At 44.9% G+C, this 23,734-nt stretch overlaps 1 protein-coding gene across 2 annotated transcripts in view; it reads right to left on the bottom strand.

The window, feature by feature from the left end:
• LOC108920600 (cytoplasmic protein NCK2) overlaps positions 1-23,734 on the bottom strand; it is a 54,789-nt gene extending 31,055 nt beyond the window's left edge. Inside the window, exon 1 of one of the 2 annotated variants that reach the window (XM_018729485.2) lies at positions 23,566-23,734. The gene's annotated coding sequence lies outside the window, so the exon portion shown is untranslated. Of the gene's footprint in view, positions 1-23,363; positions 23,531-23,565 lie in introns of those variants that run through there. The other variant, XM_018729484.2, reaches the window with a different exon arrangement.

Below are 23,734 nucleotides of genomic sequence, written 5' to 3'. Positions count from 1 at the left end.
GACAGAGGACGCAGTGTGGATCTCTGAAGCGTGTTCCTGGTGATGGACTGGAGAGCTTGTGTATATAAAAGCTACCACTGTAAACTCCACCATTAGCATGGGAAACACCGCAGTGTAATCCTCAACAGCACCCAGAAACCTTAAACTTATCCAACGCATAGCTTCGGTCATGGGACCCTGCAGGTTTCTCCATTTGGAGGACCTGCCCCTACCTAAGCACACTGTCCAGCCAAGAGCTGATCCAGGTTACACAAATCACCCACTTGGACTGCCGCACCCCTACAGCACGTACCATCTAACAAGTAGTTCATCCACACCGTCTCAGCAAAATTTTCTTTTTAGCTGCCAAGAAAATACCATGTTTCTCCTCTCCTGGTATCCTTTAATTGAGCAGCAGTCAAAGGGCAGATTAAGTTTAAAACCCTCACACTGGCTTGTCTGCTGCCATGGACACGGTGCCACCCAAACGTATGCATTCCTATGAAACCACACGCAGAAACTGACTGAGTGGACAGTGCCGCAATCTTGCCATTGCTACATCCTGAGATCAGCCCTCCAATCCTGCTGTACAACCATTAATTCAGTAAAATTTATCCAGCTCTAAACATGGGTAAACCATTGTTAGTAGCTTATAATTCAAGCATGACACTGTATGTCAATTTGGAGAAGGTGTCAGCTAATTATATGAAAATGAATAAATAGATAATTACTCCATGATTCTATTTTTGGTTCGACTGTTCCGCGACTGAAGATTCATAAAATCCCAATCACATACAGCATACGCATTTCCGATGCTCCCTCAAGAGGGTCTGTATCCTTGACACTCAGGAAAGTGCAGTTTTAAGGGTGAATATGGAACTGTTGACTTACTTCCCACATCTAAACAGGAAAAACATTAATATTGGGACTGCTGCAATATTTATTGCCTGAGCCTCTCTAAACCTGGCAGAGCTGTCTGAAGCTACCTTAGGCAGTTAATTAGGGAGAAGTCACTTTGGAGAAACACGGGTTCAAACAGTTCAGCTTGCGAAATAACTCGTCACAATAGTTGGTTTAAAAAAAAAAAAAAAAAAAAAAAAAAATTTTGTAAATTACATTGGAAGCAGTTTTCTACGCTTGCATGAATATCAAGCCGTCTAAATACATTTAACAGAGCAAATTATTGGAGAGAGAAATAAAAGCATCGCTGTCATTTCTGGCCAGGTATTTGGGCTGATGACCCAGAATTTCCAGAAGAGTAGGTTGCAGGGGATGTAATGTCAGTGCTCTTGCCATCAGTGAGATCACTGGCAGACAAGGCACAGCCTCAGATTTCTTCTGAGGAAACTACAGCTCTATATAGATCATATGCTATGATGAACTGAATGATGCAACTGGTTGAAAGCCAAAAGCTGTGGTGACAGCTGACTTTTGCGTCTTTACCGTCATGATTTAGAGGTGTATGCTTAAAGTGAAAGATACATTGCAGCACAGGTATCAGAACCCAGGAAGACGTGAGCACGTCTGCCCTTCCCTGAGCTGGAGCCTTACTTTCGAGAAAGAGAGTACAGAATGAGAACGGCTCCGAAACCAACACTGTTTTGCTCGTGATGTCAGTACGGGCACAGTGCGGGGACTGTAATAAAGAGAGACACAAGCTGTTCCTCTCTCTGTAGGTCACACTCTGCTGCACAAGTACCCGAGACAAGCTGGCTGGAGTCCAACCTGCTCTGCCGGCACGTTAAGGGACAAGGCGAGGGGACTCGGCTCAGCCGGAGACTTGTTTCCGCAACGGCGCGCGTCACCGGTGTCGTGCAGACTTTCCTGAAAAAAGGGGGAAGGTTACCATTTGCCCATGGAAGCTTCTTCAATCTGTTTTTTTGTTAGCCAGACAGAAAAGCAGCGCTTCGGTTTTCATTACCACATCTTGGCAAGTTATTTTTAGACAAGGACAGTTTGACCACCCAAAACACAATGGAGAGCATGACTAATTCCGCACATGGCACCGTTTCAGCATCGTCTTCACAGCTCCCCGTGCTCTCAGGAGCTCAAGCTGTTGGCCTAACTCCACCGACCGCCGCCACATTTTCAAAGCGAGCAAGTAATGAAGGAACTAGGGGCTGTCAGAGCGGTGGTGAGATTTTAAGTTCTTCTTATCACATAAACCTAAATCTCGATCCAATTATCTGGACCCCATCATCCTCTTCTCCCGCTGCTGATCCAAAGAGCAGCGTCGAGACTCAGAGGTTGGCTAATCAGCTCCATGTGTTCTGGCAGACTGCAGGCGGCTCCGCTCCAGGGCCAACTTCTTACGCCGTCTTCGGGAAGAAGGCCTCCGCAGTGTTGTGAAAACACACCGGTTTTACACACTTAATTACAGCGCAAACAAATGGGGAAGTGACTGTGGCTTGTCCCCTCTATCTACCCCTTCCCCACTGAGCATCCATGTGTAAGCATTCCAGAAGACAGACAGAAAAAAGGAAAGAAAAAAAATAATAAATTATGCAGCTGCATCAGAAAGATGATCAACCTAATGAGGTGAGCAATGAGCGCAGTTACCATGTTATAATGCCTGGCGCTAATTAAAGCACTGCCCCACACATCAAAAACATGGCCAAAAATGTGTACAGTTTGATGTCCAAAGACTGAGAGAACTGCCTTCAGCGAGAGGCTCAAAGAAGCAAGGCTCTTCATACTTCACTCCTAACTTTCTCATCCTCGGGTCCGCCTACAAGGACAACTTAGCCAGTTATAAATAAGAACAGCTTACGTATTCCGATAAAGGCCATTCGGACCTAAGGGATTTAAAAAATACATATTACACATTTGCAGCAAGTGTTCTGATATAGTGCACGTCCCTTAGTCCAAAGTAGATTTAAGAATACATCCCCTGTATTTTTTATTTTTTTTTTTTAAAATACTCATTCCTTGGGCTTATAAATGTCCAATCACACAGAGTGGTGTCAGTAGAGCCCATTTGTGCTGAGAGAGAGATGACAGAGGAGACGTGAAGAGCGCGGTGCACGGGGACCTGCTGGTACAACGACCCTCAGCACACACAGCCAGTTGAAGGCAGTGTAAAACCCTCAGATTGTCTGAAAAAGGGAAGCCACAACAATCAATGGATGTGCACTCCTAAAGAGGTTGCACAGTGGCCCAACAGAGAGTTAAAAACACCGCAGCGAGGTTTCATTATCAAGTATAGAGGAAGGCATCTGAATTCTTTACCATTTTAAAATCCTGCATATAAACATGAGGAACAAGGCATCTGCGTGTTCGTTGCATGAAAAGGCAAACATCCTTGACATTTTTAACAAAATGTGGGGGCATATGTTGTTCGTAACCTAACAATGACTTTAGATACAAAGTCCCGCCACTGACCCATTGCTGTGAAATGCCTCAAGCACAGAACTTGGTGTTGGTAAGAAAACCAAGAAATGTGTTAATCATCATTAATCTGTACAAACTCTACCCTAATGGCCTAGTCAAAATACATACAATGAAAAGCAGTAAAATAGCAGGCCAAATGAGAGAAAAGGATTCTTTTGTGTTCCCCAACCCCCCTAACAAAGCCTTTGGTCTTCAAGACAGAAGAAACAGGGACACCATATACAGTATATTCTACTGATAACACAACGCAACAATTTTTCAGAGCTCTTAGTTATGTTGACTTTTGCATCGATTACGATTATTTAGAGTTTACTGGTTACAAAAATACCACTAGTTCTTCTGGAATGTCAGTTTTAGTTTGGTACTTTACAGCCATTGAAAGATTCTACAAGGCTCCACAACATTCTAGGAAGTACCAAAACATAGGAGAAAACTCCTGATCCTAAACGGTACTGCAGTATTCGGTGCTTGGAACCTGGGGGCAAAATTCAACTAAATTTGCTCATTTGAAGAATGCAGAATATTTTTCTAAAAACTTACATATAGCACAAACTAATGCCAAAAGTATGTTTAATCTTCAATTAAACAAAACCAAATGGAAAATGCAAAAGACATCATAAATTTTGTCACACTGTGTAATTCATATAGCAAGTAGCAAAAAACTAAGCAAAATTTGTACAGACCACATCAACGGATTCAAAATACAAAAAGCAGCCCTGGTACTTTGAAGGAATTGAGAGGTCCTATTAAATATTTACAGCTCAACATCAAGCATTCATTGCTATCAACAGTGTCCTGAAACAGGACTAACCAAAACTACAGTGACCTAGCATGCGCTGGGTCAGCAGGTTGGGCAGGTCACAGAAATTACTTGCAAGGTTTCTGTAGCCTGAACAGCTGTACATTTATTTATTTAGCAGACATTTTTCTCCAAAGCAACTTCCAATGAACTCTATGTAGTGTTATGAGCCCACATACCTTATTCACCGCGGTGACTTACACTGCTAGATACACTACTTACACTGGGTCACTCATCCATACATCAGTGGAACACACTCTTTCCGTCACACACGCACCATGCGGAACCTGAAGAGCATGTCTTTGAAGTGTGGGAGGAAACCAGAGCACCCAGAGGAAACCCACGCAGACACGGGGAGAACATGCAAACTCCACAGACAGAGCGAGAATAAAACCCATGTCCTCTCGCACCACCCAGGTGCTGTGCTCCCCACATTTCTGCCCACAGTTGCAAGAAAGCAATGTATTCTGAAGAACCTCTCACTAACCACATTTTTCAATATCAGAGTATTTGTGTTAAAAATTTAAAATTACATACTCGTACATTCTTATTTTTTACCCTAATAATAAACTGGCTACATCAAACAAGGGCAAATTTGCCTCGTTGCTTAACGGTGGTTATCCCAACTTAAGACACGTACCTTACTGTAAGTATGAGGGAAGGATTACAAGCTGTCTGTCTGTATTGACCTTCTTCACAGGAATAGTGTGGTGCACCAAAAAGAAGGTAGATGCAAGGTGGGCAGGTGAGAAAGAATTAACCTGAGGTTTGTTACACAGCAAAATAAACAGAAAAAAAATGTCTCCCAAAGAGTAGAAACAATCACAGAAAATAAACAAAAGCAGGACTAGAATTATCACTGTCTGGGGCTCATCCTCTCTCCGTCTCACACTGTGAGAAAAATATATATTGATTAAAAAACTGCGGTGAAAACAATGGAACAGTTTGGCTGATTATTACCTGGTGTTTTCATGGGCATGGTCTCCCCCCCCCCATTCTGCCCTGGGCAGCATTTGTCATATATGATTTGCAAGAAATCAATGACAATAACTAGAAATTTTAATTACAGGCATAATATGCTATTCAATGTTTTTTTAAAAAAAAAAAAAAAACGAATAAAATCACACCATGTGGGAATTTGAGGTCGTGCGGCAGCTCTGACGTGGCCCACGTTCTATGTGAATTTCATCATGAAGGGATGACTAGAACAGCTCTGTAAATCTGATTTAAATCTACTTTTTTCAGTTGTGAGATATGCCTCACAGGGAAAAAATTTCAAGACAAGTTCATATTTCATTTGCTGGTAAAAGTGGGTGTATATACTGTGGACAAAGCTAGACATGATTCATAAGAAAAAATTTAAATCTTAAATGCACATACACATACGTGTCTTGGGCATAATTTTTTTTTGCAAGTAGCTGTAGATTGTGTTACTTAATCTACAGTTATCACATCATGCCCAGGTCTTTCAATCGCAGATGGCCCTTGGGGGCTACTTTTAGATAACTGACCAGCATGCCGTACATCACCTTTTACATAACTGTTTACTCGACATCACCACAGCACTGTGTGCAAAAGACGGAGACGGTGAGATCCGTTTGTCAGTTACCGCAAGAGGGGAGCTGAGTCGGAGAGCAGCACCAGAAGAGCGCACGTGATTATATTTTGTAAACTATTTCTGTACATGAGCAGAAAAGAAAAGCAAGCTTAACGGGGAAAGAGAAGACTGCCAAGATAAAGCCAGTAGCTTTCAGAGTCATTTGCGCACATGGATTAAGTATTCCTGCTTAAGTAGGAAAGTTTACGGACTTTATTTAATGAATTTCCAAAAGTAGTAAATGTAATTCCCAGTGTGCACTTGTTTTTCGGTGCAAAACTGCACAACACAATAGTATTCACGCTGGAAGAAAACGCGACTTACAGCTGTACGTTTACACACCCCACTTTGTACATTTATATACCCCGTACCTGGTTATTTTAATAGTACTGACAAACTGAGCAAATTAAGAACACATGCACATAAAAATGAGCAGAAATATGCCGTGTACCCTACGAAAGACATGACTGCTTTTCACAAACGTGCCTGGGAGAGTCCAAACTACATACAGTAGAGTCGGTCTCATCAGGGTCCACTTATGCCACAGAGCCAGCAGTGCTGTGAACTTTGATACCAGTCCCAGTCAAGGGTGTGGCCGAAACAGCAACCAAGCCTCACTGTACACACATCCATTAAGGATGATTCTGGCTCCGCCCATCACGGGCTGTGCGAACGTATGTTCGAGAGATTGAGTCACTCTTACGTAATAGCGCCTCGATGCTTTCCCATGCCACCAAGGATACAGTACACTCCCAACCAAGACAGAGAGGTAGTTAACGCTGAACATCCACCAGCAGCTGGCCCTGGGCAGGAAATGCAGCACCATCCGCCAGTTCTTTGACCGTCACCTGTTCGTAGCGAGAAGGAGGCTCATGACAATGTTGGTCAGGTGACCGTGAGAATCTTGCTCGGGTTTTTACTAAGCACCACAACAAGACAATACCCTAAGCAACTCACAAAATACTTACTCACACACAGATTACACGCAGCAGAACACAATAGGATGTCGACAGGCTTTACCACAGAGCCCTAAGCAAGTCCAGAAACGTCAGCCGTACAAGTACGCACCTCATTAAATGTCCATGGCTTTCTCACCACACACACACACACACACAGATCAGGTAGGATGCGACTACTTCTACGGTACAGTGAGAAAGCCTCCGAGTTCAGAGCAGGCAGTGTGCAGAATCATGTTATCCAGACTGACGGACGGGAATTCAGGAGCCCGCAGGCCAAGGAGCTTCTACAACTGCTTTGGTGAGACAGATACAAAGCAGTTGAAATGAACCAAGAGAGGCCTGTCATCAGCATCACTGTGTTACAGTCTCCAGCAGACCAGCATCATCAGGACAGAAACTTCCTTCGCTACACACTACGACTGACGGTAAAACACAATGAATCAGTGGTAAAAGAAAAGGGTACAAAGCAATTGATCCAGAGAGGTGCCATTACCATTTATGAAGTAAGGGATAAAAGTACTTAAAAATAAAAAACACACATACACAGACCTAATTCATTTATGTTGTGCTCTAGCGGCAGTGGTGTCACCCCCCCCACATGGACCACTTCCTACGATTGAATAAATGTAAAATTTTAACTTCCAGCAGACTTTTCTCCAAAGGAACATACAACTCAGAGTAAATAAAAGTGCATTTCACCAACGGAGAGACAGATGCAGATGTGCGATTCATGAAGTACAGTCAATTAGTCCAATTGCATGGCATTACAAACACCTGTATTTAGAATCGACAGAAAGAATCTGACACCGAAAATCAAACTGAAAGGAGCAGACAGGAGATCGGCTTTTAGAGAAAAGCATCTATTAAATGAATAAATGAAAAATGTACGAGTGATGTCAAAAGGTTTCAGACCACTAAATAACGAGTGCCGCACTCAGAACAATACAGGGGTAAATGCGAAGGAAGACGGTGGAGCCCTGAAACAACAGTGAAATAAAACCCTGGGGAGAGAGACCAAGGAGAGCCGGGGAGGAGAGGAGCTACTGACCACAGAGGAGGGTAAAGCACCGCCGTGGATTTGCACTGGGGGTCGGCCGGACTATTACTCCGCGGGCTGGAGTGACCCAGGTCTCTCGCCATGAATCAGCAAGTGGGACTGGTATGAAAAGGTATTTGTTCTGCCACTATGTGCTTTGGCTGAGAGTGAACAAACAGTGCAGCCGGCACATTTAGCGACGTCCTCTACAGCAGAGCACAAGCTGCTCTATTTTTGGCTCTCTCCTGCTTTATTTTATAACAAACATAATGAAAAGCTGTTAACGCTCCATCGTCGGTGCGCCCTACACGTTGAAGGGGCGCTGCTATGCGAAATGCAGCAAAGTCCGTTCGATCGAAGTCCAACGATGAAACACGGACAATGGTAACCGAGAGCTTCATCAAAACAGCCCTCCAAGCCCCCCGTGGAACGGTGCTACGGGAAGCGACAGGAAGGCCAGATGAAAAGGTTACCCAAACAGCCAGGGAGCAGCTTGCAGGGGGGTCAAGAGCTGTCCTGAGTTTCACATAACCGTGACGCAGGGGCCTGCCAGGGCCACGACTCTGGGGCATCACGCCACGGACCGGAGGTCCAGCCGGAGGGGGGCACGCCCCGCCCCGTGACAGGCCTGCGTCAAAGGAGAGGTAACTTCTGCCAGGGGCCATGGCGACTACGGTAGCTGCTGAACAAACCCTTTGTCCACAGACCTCGACAAAGAGGCAGAGATAAGCGAAGCATCAAAGCCGCTCGTCCAGTTCTGCAAATGTCTCTGTTCCTCTGCATGGACACACTGTTCCACTAAACTGCCTTCCCTTGTTGTCTGTGTTGGGTAACAGTATGGCCATTCATAGCACAATGAATGTGACATTGCTGCAGCAGCGGGGACAGGCACTAAGGCATCAGCGTTGCCTCACTGCACCAGACTCCTACTCCTAACCCCTGGATTCAACTTTATATCACGGCGAATCTGCTAGAAGCTCATACTTCCTTGATGTGCAACCAACCAGACACACTATAAATGTGACAGAATGCGCACCGCAAACAGAATGACCGAGGTCTTTTCAAGACACCAGGTCTACTTTTGCTCTGCCTCTTTTCCCCACTATCACCTTTGCATCCTCGGCCTAAGTTTATTCAGTTTGAGAGTGTCTGAAGACTGTGTTTGCCGGACCGTGCGCTACAGCCTTCCATCCCCCAAGAGAAGCAGCCCAGGAAGTTGTCCCTGCCATTAGACGCAGCAGGCAATGACACGGAGGACAACGGGACAAGCTCTGTGGACCATCTGCCCCAGGAAGCTCTAAGGCAGTGGTCAGCAGCAGACTCTCAGGCTCCTCTCATAGCAGGATAAACAAACGTTGCTCCTGGCATAACCCAGAAAACCCCTTTCCCACCAAACACATCCAGTCTGCTGTAATTTTCTACACTGCCTCCAACAGGAGAACAGCCACGCAATGCCTCTCTACGTCTTCTCAAATGTGGGACACGGCTCCTAAGTTACTGGCACGGAAAAGAGGGGAAAACTGTATGAAAACATGAAACAAAGAGCAGGACACAGAAAGAGCTGAAAAGAAAAAAAAAAGGCCAATTTAGACTTCAGCAGCGCATGAGTTAATGAGATAAATTTATTAATAAACAAAACCAATACATTCTAACTATAGCTCTTGGGGACCAGATCTGGGACCCTGGCAGGTATATAACAATATTCTAACAGACACACGTATATCTGGCAAAACAGAGACAGGGAAATAAATCCGAATCAGTCTGCAACCACGCAATCCCCTGCTGTTTTGTATTTAATGAGAAAAAAAAAGCAGCATCCACGCTACCACTGGGAAGGGGGGGGACTAAAATGCTAAAGGACTGTCATCTGAAATAATCGCTCACAGTCTAAAGCAAACATTATTTTTACTGTTTATTAGAAGAGCCTCCACTTGGGTTTCTAAGAAATATATTTAGAAAAGCGTTTATTTGCTTAATGGATTAGTGTAATTTTCAGATGAGCGGCTCCAGCTAGCGAAGCACATGGCGCCTGCTTGCTCATTTCATTCGGCGCATCCCGAGTTCTCAGCAGCAAAAGTAGGCCAGGAAGCCGACAAGGACAGCAGGGCTCCCTTCATCATTTACCGAGCAGCTTTCTGCTTGACAAACTGAAGCATATTCTGTTTCATTGAACCCCCGTGCATCCTCTCCCGGGCCCAGCATGGACTGCAGACCTCCACACTGCAGACCACATCCCGTGGCTCTGCGTGACCTCCCTGGATGTGTGGGAACGGGGTACGCGAGTCAACTGTGCACAGGCGGAGATCTCCCAATAAATCGCCTCCCACACAAAGCAGTATGGAAGCAACCCAATTCTGGGGGTGCGCTTGTGCAAAAACAGGCAAAATCTGAGAGAGAGACGTAAATCAAGATCCAAAATGGGATCACAGACTTCTTCCAGAAGCTCAGGCAGCATCAGCAGCACAGCCATCGTGACCTCTTAGCCCAGCGCCGCACGGAAAACCACCTCGTTTCGGGTCACCGCTCCATTCAAGTGTTACAGAGCGGTCATTAGGGTACCACCAGCTGCCCTTCACTTCAAACTCAACTAGAACACGAGCAAATTGGACCGGTCCGAACAGGACTCCTTGGGGTGTCGCAGGTCAAACGTCACAACCGCTTGTGCCGTTCCACACGAGGGGACAGAAAAGCAGTCCAAGGTGTGGGAGCAACATCACCATCGAGCGTGCCCTCAGCTGAAACAGTAGCCAAACTGCAAACACACACACACACACACACACACACACACACACACACACACACACACACACACACAGAAGTAGCTGTATTAAAAGAAACACCTCGGTGCCACCTCAGAGCCTGCAGACGGGCGCCGTCGTCGGTAGCACATCCCGAAACGGCTGCTGTAGGCAGTAAGGTGGAGTCAGCAGCCCGGAAGGTCCGTCACAGAAGCGCGAGTAAGAGCCGTCTCCAGGCGACGCCGCATGACGCGCTGTCAAATTAGACAAGGGGTGAGCTTAGAATGGACGTTCGGTGAAACGCTCGAGTCGTTTTCTCGCCATTTCTCGGCACGCGTCCCGTCCGTCTTTCGCGGAAACATCTTTTGCAAAACGGTATATATTCAGAGGTTTCAATTACAAGTCGACAAGATACTATACATCAAAAGCACCAACTTGAGAAGTCAATGTCTCCGCGGCAATAACCACCTACTTGTTTCCATTTCTAGGCGTATTTTGTACAGTTTTGATTACTAACAAACAAAACATATTTCAAGCACTTCAAACACGTCAGTTACACTTCCGCCCATGTCACCATATGGATTCAGCCATTTCATCTGCTGACCCTGGTAAGGCCAGAGTACTATAACCAGGCAGGAAATGGTTCCAGGGAGGCGAGAGGAGGCCCCCGGGGGCAAACGCTGCTCAAGTGACATTTGCAAGCGCTAGCAGAATCACTAATGACACTCCAAACAGCTACAAGTGCCTGCATGATTTGTAGCATTCTCTAAATATCTTGCAGAGCGCGATGTGACATTATGAAGAGAATACCTCCCGGAAAGTCATTACTGCAACATGGTTCTGTCATATCCAACATTTTTTTTTTTTTTTTAAAGCAGCAATGAAATCTGCCACTGTGAGTCACAAAACAGAACTGAGTGATACTATAAAAAGTGTCACATGAAAAAGTACAAAAGCAGAATACAATACGAAGGTAATACACCGTAAGATGTGAGACACATATGACGATCCGGCAAAGCAAACTCACCGACACGGTCCGCAACGTCAGGTTGGACCAGTCTCCCACCCCGCAGCGGAGGGCCAGAGAAAGGTCTCCGAGGACAGCGCTGGCTCTCTGCGTTCCATCAGACAAAGCCTCATAACTCAGCAGTCTGACGAACAGGCCATCGAAACAAATTATTAAAAAGCCTTTCATTTTTGCAAGTTTCACAGTTGAACGCATTTTCAAAAATGGCACAAAAGGCCATAAGGGGACAAATTCCAGACATTTAATCTTTTAAGAACCTCAGTCTGATTGCGCAGGCTCACCGAAGGCCTATATTTCCTACAAACTCATGCTATCTAGGGAGAGAGGGAAGGGAAAGGGGGGAGGGGAGAAAAAAAAAAAAAAAAAAAAAACTTCATACAAAGACCCAAAGCCCTTGTAATGGCCATTACAGCCAGGCAGGCCAAGCCTAGTAAGGGTCATGCAATCATTCATATTCTACAAATGACTACATTCCATGCAGTCATTAGAGGCAGTGCAGCAAGAAAAAGAAAGGCTGTCACAGAGAAGGAGCAGAGCTGTGTCTCCCTCATAGGGAGGCAGTATCGCTTACTTATGCCCTACTAATGTCCTTCATGCTTAAGGATCTCTGACTCACCCCTACAGACTGGCGACCCATAGCGAAAGGCAGGACACCGAAACAGACGCACAACTAGCGCAGTGATATCCCACAAGAGGATCGGCTATTTCTCTGCCACTCCTATCCCTGAAACCTTTGTGTGGGCAAAATCTGGTTTGCAGTGACATTTAGTCATTTATCTGACACTTTTCTTTAAAGCACCCTACAATGTTAAGCTACTTACCACTATTTACATATTTTTACAGCTGGGTAATTTTACTGGCACAATTTAGGGTAAGTACCTCAGGCATACTATAGCTAGAAGCAGGTCTTGAACCTGTGACTTGCGAGTCCAAAGGCAACGGCTCTAACCACTATGCTACCAATTACACGCTTACACACGCTTGCTTGCTTACACGCACACACACACGCACACACACACACACGAGTAGAACTGCAGTTCTACCATGTCTTGGATTTCATGGTTGAATATAACAAGAACAACAGCTTCTCCATTTACCCTTTAATAGAAATAAATAAAAAGATGAATAAATAAGGATGTGGATGCTTTGTCTCCTTATGTACTCTCTCTTTTTGGTCACTTTATGCAATAAAATGTGTATGTGTGTAAATGTATACAGGCAGTCCCCAGATTACGAATGTCTGACTTAGGTACAACCCGTGGTTATGAACCATCCCCGCTTTATAAAAAGAAAAAAAGAAAAAAAAAAAAAAAAGATAGGAAGGTGATCAGGACTCATGGATATTCTGATAAAAGTTTTATGCAGCTACTCATGTGATAAACATTGGTTCATATGGTGGAAAGAAAAATGGCACTTAAGAATCACGTGTCTGCATCTATGTCTCTCTGCTAATGTAATGCACACATTGTATTTTCTACAAGATGTAAGTCAATTTGGAGAACAGCATCTGCTAAATGAATAAATGTAAAGGCTATTAAAAATTTAAATTACACACTATGGTTCCAATAACAAACGGGCGCTACTTCGCAACAAAACATTGCGCATTTACAGAGGTTAACATAAAAAAAATGTGTTTGATAGCTTTATTTCTACTGTCAACACATATGCGTATAATGCATTGGCATGCTTAACGTTCTCCCTTTTAAACAGAGGTAATAATGTGTTTACCTCTCTCTAATGTGTTACAGAGCCCTCTTTGCCATGCCAATCTGAGCATTATCAGCAAGCTGCTTGGCAACGGTCCTTTCCTCTGCATCAATCAAAAGGGAGCTTTTCTGAAGCCTCCTGATAGAAAAGACAGTACATCCACGGCCTTCAAACACACCCAGCCAAAGCCTGAAAGGCAGCGGCTCACAGGCCACCGCGATCCCTACAAAGCACAGATCTGTGCCGAGCGTCTCTTCTCCGAGCGGAAACGGGCACTTGCAGTGCAGAGCCAGGTTGCTGTTGGCTGGGAGAGCACAACGCATCAGACCGTCAAGTGTAATGAAAGTTTAAAGGGCCTTTCGGCAGCCGGAATGGCCGTTTCCGCGGGACGCACGCTTGCCGAGAAACGTTGAGAAAACAATACGGCGACAGAAGCCACGTTATACCCATGGGTGGCTGAAGAGAGACTAACCAGAGACGGTTCTCAAAAGGGTTGTGTATCAGAGATGATGCATCATGCATACAGCATGTTTCTTCTAACACAAACTCCTAAACATCAGTTACTGCAGAGTCCATGAAAAGGGAGCAAACAGTAGCAGCAGCAGCAGCATTACCTGTTTCAACAGCAGCGCTACTGGGACCGTAGCAATTGCAGTGAAGATACTGCGTCACCAATGTACTTAACAAAAGGAGTAACGCCATCTGCGGGGGAGGGGAAAAAAGTTTTGGAGAAAGTGCTAGAAACGCCAAGGTGAGTCTATTGCCAACAGTTTTCATAGAGACAGCAGTGGCGCCAGTTAAAAAGATTAAGTCCCTATTCAAGGGAAGAAAAGCTCAGCTCAAAGTGCAGCTGCTTTGTTGCAAACTCCACCTCCCTCCCCACGAGCAAACATCACTTATGCTGAATAAACGTTCTCCGGCCAGGTCTGGTTGGAGCGAGCTCGTATCGAGAGCGGTAGAAGAGAGTGTCTGATACAGCGCTGACGCACACTGGAACCGGGAAAGCGCTACAGCACCGCAGAGGTGATCCACAGTGCGAGACTCCTGCGGACCTTTGTCTTCTGCACGCAGAGGCATCACAAATGCACATGAGAAAGGTGGAGGAACCCTGGAAAGATGGGTGCTCCCCTAAACACTCAAAAGAAGTGTAAGGGTGAACTCATCTCCAGGTTTTACAACACACTGATCCCTAACAATACACATTTTTGCTTACTCTGAACTGTACGTCGCTTTGAAAAGCATGTCAAATGTGGAACCGTAAAAATTTTGAAAAAAGTGAAAATCTGCCTTTACAAAACCATTCTGACCAGGTCTTCTGTCTCATCAACTTAGTTTTGATTGACCTGTTGATGAAAAGAAAGAATCCACCACTTTCCAGGAGAGAGGAGGTGGTGCGCATCGCGAGGACCTCCGAGGGCAGCCCTTTCAGTAAGGGCAACTAGAGGGAGGACACCCAGCTGAACCGAAGCGAAGGAGCTAACGGCACGCTGCTGAGCACAGCAAATTGGCCATACCTCTCCCTGGGGGACTTTGAGGTGTAAGCAGCAACAACTCTTCCCAGATAATGAGGCGAGCTCTGCAGCTTTCCCTTGAACCGATGGATGTACACCTCTCCCGTCTCTCCATGAGCCTGCAGGTCACAGCTATGAATCCACAAATCTCAACTTTCCGAGGACCGGTTCAGAGAAAGCCTCCCGCTACTGCGTGCTGCTGGCCGCTGGGCTGCAGCCACGTCACTGGAGGTGCTTCCCAGATGTTAAAGTGACTAACATGGCATGCAACACAACACTAACCCATTAAAGGAACTGCACATGGTGCACGTGGCACACATGGCATCACAGGCACAAAAAGAGCCCCCCCCCCAGTTCAAAAGGATGAATGCAACACAAGTACTGCCTGTCCATCAGCTTAGTCTGTTTCAGATTAATGCACTCTGTCATATAAACTCTCGGATTCTGAGTAGAATAACGCAAAGGGCTTTCCTATATGAGGATAACCTCTGAATGCCAGCTGGGAACTATATTTAGTACATGGAGGATTTAAGGTACGTTCCATGTTTTTTTTGTCTGAGAGGAACGTCGTACTTTGTGCTTTCTCCAAATGACATTTCAGACAGATACTCAGCTTGGTTGAACACTTAATTCTGACTGAAGACGGTAGGTCCTGTGTGTGTCTGCATAACAACTTGCTTCACATCTAATCCTCAAGTCCATACAACTGCTCTTCAGTATAGCCAAAACACACTTCTGGAAACTTGAGATAATAGCTACACATCAATGACTGTTCTAGTATGTCCTCTTAGCATTAAGGATTTGTAAAAAAAAGAAGAAAAAAAACAAACTCATCTTACAAATAAAAATATTCATGGAACATTACTTCTCTGGCAAGGAGGCCAGCCATAAACAAGATAAAGTGCAGCAAGCAGATCTGTTTCAAAATAAAACACTGTAGAGGTATTAATACTTGGAAGCATCAAGCTTTTATAAATAGACTTTTGCATGTGCCTTTAACAGCCCATAATTAAAAGCCAGCTAGCATGCATGTGGTTGCTACATTTGCTATAAGCTGTTAGAATTTAAACAAATATATTAAAAAACATTAGGGTTTGGGTTACGGGCAGGTTGAAGTAACCAGATATATATTTTTATTGCTACAGTGAGAAAAATTTAAAAATCATGAATCAAATGTCTGTTCCACAAAACACGTTTAAGAAGCATTATCTACAGTGAGCAGGAAGTATTTCTTGCACACAAGACCCTTGACATTGATTAAGATGATGCTGTTAAGCCCTTCTTACTGCTGTATGTTACCCCAGCTGATCCTTCCTCCAAAGCATATCAGACACATAATGTCTTCAATTCCTCTGTATTGTGATTCCTTTAATGCTCCCATGTTTTACCCCCCTCCTTAACAGCGGACCGGCTTTAAACTTGGTAGTACGTTGTGTCATGGCATTTTAAATTACATTCTTAATAGTTATTGCAATTAAGCATTTTGAAGCAAATGAAACATTAGTGACCCCAAGGACATGGCTCAGATGTGTTCAGAGAGCAAGTAATCGTGCTCACCCACCCGTGCCGTTCACAGTTTGCGTTTGGCTGAGGATCCGTCAGGCTTCTTCTGGCCGTGACTCACCCATCATCAGCACTGCCTACTATAAAGGAGGATGTGTTCTCCACCTGCTGACGGGGCCCAAAGCTGATAGACAGTCTCAATGACCGTTTACCGATGCATTTGTGTTCTTACGTTCAAGTTCCTCAAGCTGGATTTAGCCAATAAAGCTCAAAGCTAAAGTCAATTCTTCCTTGTGCTTTCCTTATTAATGAACTGCAAGCTAACTCCAAGGCCACACACTGAGCCAGGGTGGTGCACTCTTCTTGTCATGTGGCATTTCTCCTCAAAAGCAGTAGCCTTTCTTCAAAGCACACAAGACACCCCGCACCATTCGTCTGTCGAAACAAGCGGTGCTAGCAGCACCATGCGATTTTTATACTGGGGCATAATAATTAAGTCATGTCTAAGTAGCAGAGAAAAGGGGGCTGACAGGACAGGGCAGAAATGAATGAAATGAGACTCTTCGGAGCCCCCATAACATGCCACAATGCATTAAATGTTTACAACTTCATAAACATTGGTAGTACTCCAAGTGCACCAACACAGTCCCTCATTTGTGAAAAATGCTCGTCTCCGTTCCCATAGTTTTTCCATTTTAAACCTGTACTATCAACAGTTATGACAATCCAAAATCCACAGCTCATCACGTCAGACACGAAACAGTATATCGTGTTGAGATATGCTCGTGTTATAAGTGTGGTTGTGCTGCCTTGGATCACGAGAAAATCTAGTCTTAGCTGTAGAGCGCTTAAGGTGTGCTGGCATTGAGCAACTGAATAATCAGCTCAGAAAAATTAATAAAAAGAAATGGAAATGTTTTCTCTGAACTCTACACCATTTTTTTTTTTTTTCCCCCAACATTCAGAGCACATCCACATAAACCAGGCGAGGTCAAGCGTGAAGAAAAGAACCTGCGATAAATCACTGCTCTCAGACGTGGGGTCCTGCTTATTCGGCTGAATGACTGAAGGCCAAGGTGCAAGTAGAGGTCGTAGCAACCAGAGAATCTGAAATTTTTTAACGCCGCTTGACTTCATTCAGGCTGACTGCAAATACACATCTCACGCATGTTCAAGCTACTTCTCTCCTGAAGGAAGCTGCCCTCATCAACTCACCATGTGAAGGGGTGACTGAAGGCATAATGGCCAGCGGTATAGTCAGGGGCAGGTCAACTGGAGCTCAAAGCAGAGTGCCGCGACAGATCATTAAACACTGTTCCCCAAATCATCCTCCAACACCACAGCTTTCACGCACGCAGTCAAGGGCTAAACCAAAAAGAAGAGAGCGGCATGCTCTATAAAAAGGCTACAGAGCTGTGAGTATGGAAACAAGTGAGGACGAGAACGGGGCTTGTTGGATGTGTGATGGAAAGACAGATGCACCTCATGGAGAGGCTGGGAACACAGTATGGTACCGAAGAATGCTTGTGGTCTCTGTAGAGGAGAAGGTAGGCCGTCTTCTCCCCTGACCACTCAGGGAACTCAAAGTTATTAAAAATTCAAATGACACAGTTGGGCTCTGAATGGCAGTCTCTCCTTTTTCACATTCTTCTCCATAATTTTGTAACATCTCCACTGGAAAGGCAGTAGCTTCATCATCTAAAAATTTAGTTACACAATTTGCAAAACTTGAGCATGAACTACTTTTGATTTTTGTCCACAAAGACAAATGTCTGTTGCACACCCATTAGACCTTCAGTGGTGGACAAACTGTAAACCGGGGGGGGGGGGGGGGGTCAGGAGCATTTTGGGCTACTTCCTTGAATCAGCATCCCTTTTTTGACAAGGAAATCTTGCAGGTAATGTTTCAAAAGTAAAAGAAAGAGTTTGCCTTGTTCCTAGAAAACTGACCTTTTCTTCATATAGTTTGGGATGCAGAACCAGATCTTTAAGGTTTAAGAGAACAAGGTTTCCACAAATAACACAGGGGAATCATAAGGCTCCTGGTGCAGAACATTCAGCTGCCAGGGACAGTCTTGTAAAACTCCTGTTAAATGGCAGGAGCCCCACACGGGCACAGCAGTGTGAGTATAATTACTCCTACTGGGTGGCAGTGTGAGGAGTAAATAGTCAAGGCTCTGGCCTGTGGGCTGAAAGCAGCAATGAGTGAATCGACCGAGTAACAGAAAAATAAACAGGGCCCTGCTCTCTGAAACTGAACATCTTAACATTAGTCCACAAGCAACACTTTTCAACATGGTATTTTCTAAAACTTAATACAGCCACTAACATCTCAACTCTTCTGCCATTTTTCTTTCACTTTCTACATGCCAACGATACCACGTGGATTAGTAATGAGACCCTCACACCAAAAATGCCAAGCTAGGTTATAAACATCTTAACTCCCAACTGTCTCCAACAGGCTTGATTCAGATGAGGCAATAGCACAGCACCCTGAGGCAGGTCAGTCATCCCTCTTAGATGACAGGCTTGGGGTGAGAAGTTAGGGAATCTACACTGCATACACTGAGATCATCTCCTCATGGTGGCAGGAGGTAAACAACCCAAAGAGAAATAAGAAGCTACTACTATAAACCCATTCTTGTCCAAGCCACTCTTCCATCTGTAAGCAGGCCAGTGCCAACTGTAGGCACATAAAGGCTTTATGTCTTACAACCATGTCAGATTACAAACCATTACAATAAAATAACTATGGCCTGAGCTTTGCACCATTTTAGACAGTATCAGAAATTCAAGGAGCTAGCCATATGGTTTTTCCATCGTGTGTAATGCAGCACATCAAAACCCTGGGATAACTCATGGAAAGTTCCAAAGCACAAAATCTATTTTCACAGGAAGCTTCCTCATCTGCAGCAGGACAGAGCAAAATGTTAATGATTAAACAGAAATGCTGGAGAGGTGGAAATAGTTATGGGTCATAAGAGTTCTTAAACACCTATTGTAATTTAAGAAAAACTGCAGATTTCGGCATGGAAGTGCATGTGTTAAGTGATCTCTAAAGCATTTAATATATTTACAGTCCTCAAAATCACTGAGTGAATAAATGTCTTTTATTAAATGTAGAGAATAAATAGAGATGAAATTAACATTCATACATTTTCAAGAACCTCCACACCCTTCCCAGACCTACCAACCATTGCCTTAAATCATTTATTCTCCCTAGATGCACATTCTAAAATATTTTATGTACTTGCTTATAAAGGCACCCATGTGACATAAGAAAGTTACTAGAGGCAAGTTTTACACCTTACAGTGTAAAACAAAGCCTATTTTCTGACATTTTACTCCTTTTGTGGCAGAGATAGTAGGAAAATGAAAAAAAATACTGACTGGACTTTATTGGATTTTAAGAAAATAACTGGTTGTGAAATTCTTCATCATCAGTATGCCACCTCTATTTCCAAATTGAGAATGTGTTTTTTAAAACACACAAGTCATTAATGGTTCCTCAAATGACTCAGTGGAACTTCTTGTCACCACAGTATTACCAGTATGTGTTGCACTCCTATAACCAGTCTTGCAAGCACTGTATCTTTCTGAAGATTCTGTTTCCTTGGAGAACGCACCTTCTTATCAGAAAATGGTGTGCTGTTTGAGATTAAGGTCCAAGCATAAATGGAAAGTTATAGCCCACAATAGTAATAATACCACCTGGGCTTTAGACTGTACTATCTAGGACAGTTGCCTCTGAGCCGTGTCTCTGCTGCTGTCTACAAGCAGAGCAACCTATATCTCGCAGAAAACAATCCATCTGATGTAGACGTACTGCACCTAAGGTTGTCTGTAAAGAAAGTAATACCAGCCAACTGCAAAACTTCCAGTTCTGCTGCTCTTGGTCCACTTGTCTAGCAAGTGGTAGAGGATTCCTTTTTTTTTCCCCCCCCCCCCTTCAAATGAAGACCTCACTTTCACAAGCAACTGATCTGAACTTTCCCTGTCACATCCCCTACAGAAAATGGTTATAAAAATAAAAATCACATTTATTGCAAGTCATGCCATAGTTTCTGGAGCTTTCTGTGCAAAAAAATAAACACGTGCATGCACCCCAAGCAAAACATAACAGTAGTGCTTTATTTAATGCAACAGGCCATGTGAACAAAAATCACAGGGATGAACATAATGTGATGTCTCAATGACCACCCCATGTCATGAAAATTACATTTTGCACAGAACCTTCATCAAATGGAAAACACTGCAAGAAAGGTGAGGAGGGTGGATTTCTTAATCAGAAGCTGGAGAACACACTTTGCTAGATTACTTCTATCACAAAGCAGTCAAGATGACTCCCATAACTGCATCACAGGAGTCAGGGGAGACAGCCTGCTGGCACACAACACATGGACTCAATTACTTATTACAGATTAGAAATTTATTACAATTTTAGGCTCTTTCTGGCAATTGGTTTAAAACCCCTATGTTTCATTAATTCCACTTTGGAAAAAGTGGAAACAATCATGAAAAGTACATCAGCTAGACAGTGAAATGCTGGAATCCAATAAACAATACCTCACAACGCCCTCATTTTGCACCTCAGCAGCATTTAATGCACAGTTTATTGGATTATTATTGGATTTTGTTTTTGTGGAAGACAGATGGAAAAAACAAGTGAAATCTTCCATTCTGCTCCCACCCCAGAAAAAAGATGAGCAAAGTTCAAGGTCTTCCAACTGCTGAAACCCCCATAGATAGAGCTCATGGGAGAAAACCGCATTCTTCACATCCTCCCTTTCTGCTACAGAAAGGATGCCAAGGATGCCTCACAGAGAAATTATATTTAGTTTATTGTCTGGCAATTAAACTCATTTCTAACCCCCTATTAAGGGGGGTTTTAATGTAGAAATGAATTTCTCCATCTTCATTCTTTGCTGGATGATTAATTTTGCCTCCATGTGTCAGCATTTCTCGTTGTCATTCTCAGTAAAACCAAGCACCTCTCTGTCATCAACATCATCACCACAATCATGACAAAAGAGTGAATGTGATTCAATGAGCAAAGCCTGCAGTCGAAACAAAAAGGAATAAAGGAAAACAGCTTTACAACTAAGAGCACATTTTCAGCAATGGGAATGTTGCGGTTAGACAATGTCAGCAAACCCTTACTTTCTGCATGCATGCCTGTCATTGCAATGTCAACACCGTTCCACAACCAGCCTTACCGCAGTGAGGTAAGTCCTGGGTGCGGTACTTCCTCCAGAGGCCAGGGAGATAAGGAACTCAGGACTTTTGAACTCACCTTGCTGGCTTCAGATCATCTTAGGTGGACTTGGGTCAAAATAAGAGGCAGCTATAACCCCTTTTTCGCAGCTGAAATCCTAGTCATGATTAGGCTGCAAGTGACTCTTTTGTACAGTAACCCAAGGAACTAATTTGCCTGCTGGATTCTACATCTACCACTGCTGTGGCATTAAGCATTTCTGTAGAAACAGGATTTTGCAGAGTGAAATGAAGCCTATAGTATCATCAGGGATTTACACTGAATGTCAGTCCACTCAGCGATAAAAGACAAGTAGGAAACGGATGAGAGAAGTGAAGTCGCGCTAGCCATGCGACAAAATACACTGTTCATGGCAGCATACAGCGCCAGGTGACACTCCGAGCCCACTTGCTGTAAACAAGGTATTCAGCAAACAAGTTTGATCAGGAAACGAGACGCCATGTACCGTATCTTCTGCAGTCAATCGCAGCGATTTAGGAAACTTGCGGGTTCGTTCGCCTTCAGTCTCCTGCCCATTTCCTCCCACACAAGCGGTACCCAGGTTGCCCATGTGTACTCAAAATTTTGACTGAGACAGCACAGAAAGACAAGAAAACCAAATGATACAGGTTGAGTGAAAATGCTTTAGAGGTGAACGCTGTGTAAGGTTATTCGGTGTGCTCTGAAATCGGAGTGTTAAATGCACCTGGTGAAAGGACAGCCCCTGAAGCACTGGGGATCATAGTGGGTTGGGGTCCACAAGCCAGTCACAGTGTCTGTACCGGATGTACGGATTCCCTGCAAGTGCAGTGCTGAGCTTTCAAGTCAATAACCGTTTGTAAGTTCGTTCTGGTGCCAAGCTGAAAGAGTCGGCGTTTCCCGTGAAAACAAAGAAAGAGCGACGAACGCGTGGATGGTGAGGATCAGGATGCAGCCGAGGCACCGCGACGTGTCAAGTAAAGTGAATGAATGCCGACACCTCAGCGCCGGCCGGGACTGAGGACGATTTCGTGGAAATTAACCACTTCAGTCAACACGTGTGTGCATGTGTGTCAATAATATACGCGTTACAGTGAGTACTGTCGACATTCGTGTTACTCTTTATTTATTCAGGCTTTCGCTGACGGTACCGAGACGAGCGCCTTAGTGAGAACACGGAAACACTCTGGAATGGATGATAGGGAGAGACGTGGAGCTGGACTCGCAATACTTAATACTTATACTACATATTCTTGCGTGTTATTACTAGTTGTACTGGACGTTAAAAGATACACATTTCCTTTAAAAAGCAGCGGAATGAAGAGAATTTCGACGTGTCGTGAACAATGAACCGCCGACACGGGTGGACGTGGAGCGCGTGTGTGTATGTATGTATGTCCGCGCGCTCGACGCGCTGCCACACCGTCTCGCTCATTGTTGCAGCTGCAGCGCAGCCAGTCGGCCGCCCGGCGCCCGTCCGCACGAGCCTGCGCAGCGACTCATTTCCCAGCGCGCCTCGCGGACGAAAGTGCTCGCGTTCGGACTGTGATGCTGGGCGGTTATTCGCCACAATAGCCGTCCTGCTAGGCGAGCCCCCAGAGTCTATTGTACTCTCTGTGTCCCGCTCATACACACACGCCACGGCTGAGCTCATCCACGCCAGAGCCCTGAATCTGGGTTGTGTGTGTGTTATTTACTTACGAAAGTGTGTGTTGTGTCCCTGTGGCTGTGGGCACGCGGTGACATGTGAGGCACCCCAGAGCGGTTACCTCCCCCCATCCTCCAGCAGTTCAGCTCAGCTCAGCTCTGCTCAGCTCAGCCCAGTTCAACAACCACCCCCCGACACACCAAGTTCGCGTCCCGTTCACCGCACTGCCACCTTACCTTGGAGTAACTCCCGCCGGGTCAAAACACGGGGAGAGGGGGACGCGAACGCACGAGGCACTGCGCGAGCGAATGCGTTACAGGGAAGAATCCGCTCGCACTGTCTTCCCCAGGACGGCGCTCCCTCCAGGCCCAGTAACTCCACTCACACACACTCTCTCACTCACTCTCTCTCTCTCTCTCTCTCTCTCTCTCTACCCACCAATTTGCCGGGTGACGTCAGCGCTTCCATAGCGCGAGCGCAGGACGAGTCCCACCGTCATAACAAGTAGTTGTGCGAATGGGCCGCAGCGTCTTTGTATCTTGGCCCGAGGAGGGGCCGCGATTAGGAAAGAAAAAGGCAAAACAGCGTGGCGCTGAAGCGCTTTTCT

This window comes from Scleropages formosus, chromosome 14 (genome assembly GCF_900964775.1).
Source record: "Scleropages formosus chromosome 14, fSclFor1.1, whole genome shotgun sequence".
Taxonomy (NCBI): domain Eukaryota; kingdom Metazoa; phylum Chordata; class Actinopteri; order Osteoglossiformes; family Osteoglossidae; genus Scleropages; species Scleropages formosus.
Note: the sequence above shows the minus strand (reverse complement) of the source record. Positions and strands in the feature narration are given on the sequence as shown.